The sequence below is a fragment of the Tupaia chinensis genome, unplaced genomic scaffold (assembly GCF_000334495.1).
Source record: "Tupaia chinensis unplaced genomic scaffold, TupChi_1.0 Scaffold139341_1, whole genome shotgun sequence".
Classification (NCBI taxonomy): domain Eukaryota; kingdom Metazoa; phylum Chordata; class Mammalia; order Scandentia; family Tupaiidae; genus Tupaia; species Tupaia belangeri.
In genome coordinates, this window is record NW_006199230.1 from 2,127,284 (window position 1) to 2,135,335 (window position 8,052).

The 8,052-nt window shown below is 38.4% G+C and overlaps 1 pseudogene; it reads right to left on the minus strand.

Moving 5' to 3' along the window:
* Positions 1 to 1,772: 1,772 nt before the first annotated feature.
* On the minus strand, positions 1,773 to 5,807 carry LOC102472360 (N-acylneuraminate-9-phosphatase-like; annotated as a pseudogene).
* Between the last annotated feature and the right edge of the window lie 2,245 nt (positions 5,808 to 8,052).

Here is an 8,052-nt window from a genome sequence, read left to right on the forward strand (position 1 = left end):
TTAACCAGAGTACTGCCACAGCTGGACCCATTAATTGTTAAAGAGTATTTTAATTACCCCTGAAAATCAGAAATAAACTGATTATTAATCTTTACATATCATATAGATACATCTATACTGGCCTTAGAAAATGTCAAGGCTGCTTTATTGCAAAAAATTCTTCTGAATGTATTTTCTAGCATTCATTTATTTAGAAAATCTTATTGTACACCTGGACATGCCCATGTCTTTGCAGAAGTGGGCTGCAACAGTGACTCTTCATTTCACAGTTTCAACGGACTTTATTTACTACAACTGCTGAATATTACAGCCGGCCGCATTTACCCAAAGCCTACGATATTTCAACAGTTCTCTTTTAATAAATTTTAGGGCACTCCATGAGTTAGTCAAATTGCAATCTATTTAACTTAATGAGTAAATGATTTGAAAAAAAGAAGGGCAATATAATTTCGAATCAATAGACCTTAATCTTCTTGGTCTCCTTTATAACACAATTTGTGATTTCACTTTTCTCTAATACGTTTAGAGACTATTCAATGCAATTATACCTCAAAAATTAAGATTGATGGGATACTACAGTCTCTTTTTAAAGAAATGGGATAATTATCTCTTCTGAAGCCATTTATTTATACAATATCTGATTAGGTCAGGATATCAATATCAATATCCATAAGCTATGGCAATGAGTTGCTTGCCCAATAATGTTATAAATATCTTTAGAAATAATTTTATAAGCCATGTATTAAGTGACTTTTCATTGAATTGGAAATTAAAAGAAAAAGGTGATAAATAATGCATTATAATTGTATTAAAAATTTATTTATTTTTATCCAGCAATCAATTATCCAATTTCGTCTTTAGTACTACTCAACATTTTGGAGTTTCATATTAAAGAAAAAATAAGATTTTAAATTTCATAAAATAACAGGTATATTGAATATAAGATAAAATCTAGGTCATAAACTAAATTATGTAGATTTTAAATTTAACACCTTTTTAAAAATAATTATTTATTATTATTGCTATTATTTTAATTTGACCAGAGAGAGACAGAGAAAGCCAGAGGAAAGGAAAGTGAGAAAGCAAGCTGCCAGGTCCAGAATTCAAAGCACAGTCGGCCACGTGGGAGTCCAGCACCCTCAACAGCCGCGCCACCTGTTGGACCTACCCAACATGAGTTTTAACCCTCCAGATCCAGGACTTGAACCATGGTCAATTATGTGGGAGTACAGCAATGTAACCATTATACCATCTGCTGATCCAAAATTTAACACATTTTCAAAGCATTTTTTTCCCTTTAAAATATTGAGTTGGAAAAGTCATGATGCATTTTTGCATTAGAAAAACATGTAAAATATGTCAAGACTTTTCCAATGACCCAACGTCATTTTGAATACTTATGGCATCATATTTAAGGATTGAAATAAGAAGATGTATAATATTGTTTTCAATAAGTTCCTTATAAAATTCAGTTCCAGCAGGGACTAGCAGTTGGCATAATGGCTATGTCACTGGACTCCCATGTAGTCAAACGCGGTTCAAGTACCGGACCCAGTGGCTTCAGCTCACACTGGCTGCATGTGCATGCCTGCCCAAGATCCTGAGAAGAGAATAGAGGAGAAGGGAATGCGGCGTGGCCATCTCTTCCGGGGGTGATTTCTCACTTTCTGTTTCTCTGTCTCTCTCTGTCTTTCTAGTGAGCACATGCACCCTATAACAAAAACCTCTCCAAAAAAGAATCAATTTCAGCATAAATTTACATGCTCGTTGTCTCATAAGAATCTCAAGAAGGAAGAGAAATTATGAGCATAATGTGGAATAGGGGAAGACTTCAGAGTCACTATTCGTTTTTCTTTATCCCAGATTGTGGCTTTCAGCCTTGCACTGAGGCCTGCTTGTATATTGTTTCTAACATGTTGCCAACCATCACAGAGTACTCAGGGTGCACGCCAAGGAGATCACAGCAGTGATAAAATATGGAAGAAGCTGGTTTCTCCTCTTTCTGCTCTCTACCTATGACAATGGTGTTAAAGTAGGACTGATAGGCTCAAGCCTCGATCTTCTCCTTCTGGGTCTGTCTGTCACCATTCCTTAACAAAAGCAGACAGAACTCCTTTTGCAGGGCGTGAGCATGGCTTTGACCTCCTCTGCTGGTGCTCATGTGCTGTAAACAGGTAGATTTCCACAGGAAGTAAATTCTTTGGCCAAGTTCTGGTTGGCTGTACCACCTTTGGTTTCCTGGATAGCTTCTCCCCAGTGTGAAGTCAGGTCAGTACTGCATGCATTGTAGAGATATAAACATTCCTTGCTGAGTTTACCTTGAACTTTATCACAGATGATTTTAGCCTCTTCTTCATAATGGTATTTCGATTTATAAGAGCTTTATCAACTATCCTGGACAGACCCACCGCCTCAGCCTGGTGTGAATGGCCACTCTGCAGTAGTGGCACTTCTAAGGTCGTCCTTCCAGGTCCCAGGCCCTGTAACCATCTGCAAGCAGTCAGCCCCAGGAGCTGGGCGCCAGGCAGGCAGCCTGGCTGCAGGGCTCAGGGAAAGCAACCTCCCGGCACTGACTCAGACCCCTTGCCCAGCAATAGTCCCAGGCCTCAAGGGGTGAAGTGGCCAGTACTAGGGCACTGGAAGCCACACAGGGAATGGGAAGGCAGATGGTAGGTGTATTGATGTGGCCCAGAGGGGGACCTCTCTCCTACTCTCCTCAACAGTGTCCATGAGCCTGTTGTCCAGATTAAAAACAAAACGAAACAAACGGTCCCCACCTGGCTCGGCCCCATAACTCCTGTGGTGTCCACCAGGAGCCCACTCAACCATATATATACCAGAGAGACAACGAGTAAGAGGGAAAGTGAGAAATCACTCTTGGGGGAAATGGTCACACTGCAATCCCTTTTTTTCCATTCTCCTCCCAAGATCTTGGGCACCCACACACAGGCTTGGAGTGATTTTCAAGCCACCGGGTCTGAGATTTGAACATGGGTTGGCCATGTGAGAGTCCAGAGATGTTACTGCTAAGCCATCTGCTGCCCCTTCCTTTTGTCTTTTTTTACACATTGATAAAATTCAGATTGTGATGGACCTGCCGGTGGTGTGGTGTTTCAGGCAGCTGACTCCCTGGTTTGAGTCCTGACTACATGACTTGAAAAACATGCTAGGGTGTGTTTGCATATGTACAAAATCCTAGGAGGAGAAAGGGAGGAGAAGGGATGTGGTGTGGCCATACCATTGGGGATGATGTCTCTTTTTCCCTCTCGATCTGGCAAATAGATGCACCCTATGGCAAAAATCTAAAAACAAAGAAAGAAACAACAACAAAAAATTATAACTATCTTTTATGGTGCAGTTGGAATGTGCTGTCCATCTCATTAACGTGCTGCAGAAGTCTGGGATGCCCTAGGTTACAGAGGCATTAAAATTCTAAGTATTGATGTGAATCACATCAAAATCTATGTATGATTTGACATTATTGATTCCTAATAGCAAAGTAACAAAAAGAGAGCTTAACATCAATTAGAAGACTTAGCAAATCAAAACTTAGAAAAATAATTCTGTGAAATCTTACATAGCAGAATAAAAAATGCTTGGTGAAATATATTTTTACTATAATAAAGTACCACTGGTAAATGGTCAGGAGAGAGCAAAAATCATTACAAATAATCAGACTGTACTGATTGCAATAAAATGCCTGCTCATGTTGTATTCTCATTTGCCTTTAATAAATGAGAGTATGATTTGTGCAAAGAAGTGATAAAAACAATGTTTTGGCAATCTTATTAAAAATAGAAATTTTATTGTTAACATAATTCATAAACTAAAGATAATAAAATTAATTTATATGCTGATATCTACCCAGTTTCTCTGTTACATAATTACATGTCAGTCCAAAGACAACTGTGCTAAACATGAATCAGCAGCTAATACACCTCAAAAAAGCAAAGTTATCTTTGGCACTGACTGCCCATTCCTAAGGGAACTGGACAATGGATCCGTTTACATAGAAAAAGATACCTTCTGGATTTTCCTGGAATGTTACATTCAGCATTGTCTTTTTCAAAGTACAATATTAATAAAATTTGTGCCTGAATCAGAACTGGAGGAAGACCTATATTAAATTACAGAATAAGGATCTAAAAAAAGAGGCATACTTAAGTAGAGTAATGATTAAGCTAACAAATGCAGTTTAATGGAATGTTAATGATAGCTACCATTTATTGATCTATTATTATATTCTAGGTCTTATGCTAAGCACTTTAAATATATTATCACACATAATTTTTACAAAAACTCTACAGAGTAGTTATTAACATTCCCACTTAACAAATGAGGAAAATGCTCAGAATTTTTAATAACTTGCCCAAGTTCAGACAAGTGTGAAGCCAACATTCAATCCATATCTGGCCACAAAACCAGTACTCTTATTTTCTAGGTAACATTTCTGTCATCAATTTCCAAGAGTTTTTGAAGATTATTATCTTTCTTTTCTTCATGAGGGATAGAGAGAAGGAGGAGAGAAAGAGATCTTTACACTGTGGCTCTCCCCACCCAGGACATCCATCCGGCAAGTTCAGGGAAATCCCAGAACAGTAACCCAGAGCCTTGGCATGTGGATTTCAGCATTGCACAGCAGCCCCCTACTACCTGGACCACTGCAGCTGGACCTGCTAGATTCCAGAGTTTTAGTCAGAGGTACCTAGAGAGAGGCAGAGATAGATAGATAGATAGAGAGAGAGAGAGAGAGAGAGAGAGAAAGACCCTTCCCCCTTATGTTAGGGGCATTGTTACACTACAACTCCTCCTCCTTTCTCTATACCTCTGGGATTTGGAGCACCCCCGCATACATCTGGTGTGTATGTTTGAAGTTGCTGTGGCCAGGATTTGAAAGACATTTGGCTATCTGGATTCCAACCTCTTAACCATTAGACTATGGGACTGGCCCTTGATTTCAGAATTTTAGCTCCCATTTCAAAATGGAGAGAAAAGGGAGACGCAAGCAAATAGGACAAAAATGTTAGTCTAAAGTAAGGTCAATGTAAGTATCATATATTTGCCTAAAACACCTGAAGTATCTTAAAGGTTGAATTCGAAAAATAAAATAACCAGAACAGAGAATGTAATAGTCCTGAATTGATGGCCTCTATCCGTACTACCTAGAGTTTTTTATTAAATTCTGGGAGCTGAATTTCTAAGGGAAAATTAACAAATGGAAGAGCTTCCATAAAATAAGAACCCTAAGAATGTAATAACCACTATTAATTATTCTAGCCCTCTTTCACTGAACACAGGCTATGTACCTAGCGCTGTTTTGTACTTCATACAATTTTTTCACTTAATCTTCACAATATTCCTAGAAGCTGAGTGTGATTTTTTTGACTTTACAAGAAAGCAAATGGGGTCTCAGAAAGACTAAGTAATTCTCTGGAGGCTTCATAGCTAATATATATTAGAGCCAGAAAGGGACCATGTTTACCTGACAAAGCCAGGACACTTTCTATTATACTATCTTACAATGTTGAAAAAAAATTCGGAAAATTTAGTACAAAAAAAGACAAATATTAAAAAGAGTAGACATATACTCCATAGTGCCAAAGGCCTAAACTAGAAACAACTGGAAGGAGATTAAACATAAGACATGTTTTCCTACAATAAGAACTTTTTACAGACCAGGACAGTGCCCAGATGATTACCTGCCACTTAATTGATACTTTTCCCCGTTTCTGACTCAAGGACTTTACCTCGTGATTCTCATAGCCTGAAATGGTCTTTCTTTGCCTGTGTCTCTGAGGACACGCCATTTGAATGGAGCCTTAGCGATAAGAGGCGCCTTTGATTGTTCTTAGAAAAGTAGCCCAATCTCATTACCACATTGTCCTTGCTTATCTATTGTTAGCATGATTGTTTTCTCCCCCACAGAAATGAACTTTCCCAAAGAAGAAAAATGAAAATTATGTTAGACACAGAGTAGACAATCAGCGACTCTTTGTTCATACTGAATAAATGTTGAAACTATTCACGCCCTAGATAGAATACCATTAGATGAAGCTCTCGTTCATGGAGAGACTCCCTGACTCTCCTTTTACCTAATAAAAACAAAAGCAGCGAGTGGCAGACCGCCTGCATAAGGATTGTACTGTGTACTCAAAACAATTGAAATGTTTTTAACAGCCACACCGAAATAATATTTAAGAGCACACAGGTACAAAGAAACAGACAATTGTCTTGGGGAGTTTATTTTAACATCACTGAAGCATTTTACGATAGTAAAAAGGTCTTAGAATAAGCTAATTGCTAATGAAATTCAATAAGGGATTTCAAAATCCACATACTCTGCACCTTGTGTGACAGCAATGCAGGAAAGCGTGGCAACATGATGCTGTTCCTGGTGCATACACACAGCAGAAATGAAGGTGTGCGTTAGCACGGTACTACACAATGGCTTACTCATGCTTCCCAGGTGTCAGGGATAGGGCCAACCTTATACATCTACTGTGTTGCTTCTCTCAATCCTCAAAACCCACGTATGATATACTATCAGAAACTGGCCCAAAGATACTATGTTTGAAAGTGGTGAGATTATGCTTAAAATGTAGGCCAGTATGACTGTACAGTTTTACTATTGACTGCTGATCAGTCCTTCATACAATTTTATCTGGAATTTCAATAAAGCAAAGGACAGGTATCCACTCAGTGTCTCTCAGGGCAGAAACATAAAACTGAACATGGCTCTTTTTTGTTGTTTTTAATATTTGAGATAGACACAAAACAAGTCACTTTTGAGGTCATTTTGAACTAGATATCTCTTCTTTAGGTTCTAACAAAAGTTTCAGAAAATTAATAATAGGAAAAGACAGCAAACCACACCTCTTTGTAGCAAACAAGTGCTATCTCTTGAACTCATTTTTCTCTTCTCGAAAGTACTCCAGCATTTGAGAGGCTGCTCTGTAAAAGAGGAAACATCTCATGTGCTAAGGTTGTGGGGGCAAAACTGGGATCAATGGATAGAAGTCACAGGAAAAGAGATTCTGGCTTAGAGGACACAGTTTCTATCAAGTTGGAAAGTTAGCTGCTTGGTGAGTTGGGACTGCTGCATTAATGAAGAAGCACTTCTAGACACAAGGGAACGATTATCGAAGTTATAGAAAAGGGGTTGGCAAGATTTTTCGGTTTTTGTTTGTTTTTACAAAGATTCAGGGAGTAACTATTTCGGGCTTTGCTGGGTATATGATCTCCGATGCAACTACTCAATTTTGTATTAATAAGGCAAAAGCAGTCACAGAGTAAGTGAAAGCGAATGAATGTGTTCCAATTAAACTTCACTTTAGACAAACTGGCTGTGGCCTGTATTTGGCCTCTGAGAGAAGTTCGTCAACCCCTGGTATAGATTGTATTAACCAGGGTACACGCACCTGCTGTTAGAAAATCTCCAAATTAAGGTGACTTCATATGGGGATTAGCAAACTAGGACCTAGAAGCATATCTGTTCCATGTCCTGTTTTTATATGGCTTCAGTCTGAGAATAGTTTTACCTTTTGAAAAGGGAGGAAAAGGAAAAGAAGAGTAGCAGAAGAAGGAAAAGAGACTGTGGCCCACAAGCTTAAAACACATGCAAGTAAGTATTTTGCAGAATAAGTGTTCCAACGTAGACAGATGCTCCTTGTTACACAGCATTCTTCTAAGCAGACACAAGGATTCAGACACCTTGCAATTTGTAATGTTGACCATGCTGTGGGAAAATGCATGAAGACCCAGTGATGACGTAACTCTCTTATTTGGGAGGTGCTACTCATTATTTTTGCTTGTATTTCATTAGCCAGAGTTAATCACGTGTCTCTACTTAATACAAGAAGACTGAAAAATATAATCCTTTGAAGAATAGAAGTCTTCCATCACCTATTTTTATACTACAGAGGAAGAGCATGAATCTTTCAACAAAGATTAGTTGCTTTCACCATGCAGAAAGAATATGAAGATCAGGTTGACACATGACACAGGTAAGCCCCAAAGCATTTTAATTAAGTGACATTATGTTCCTATGTTTCT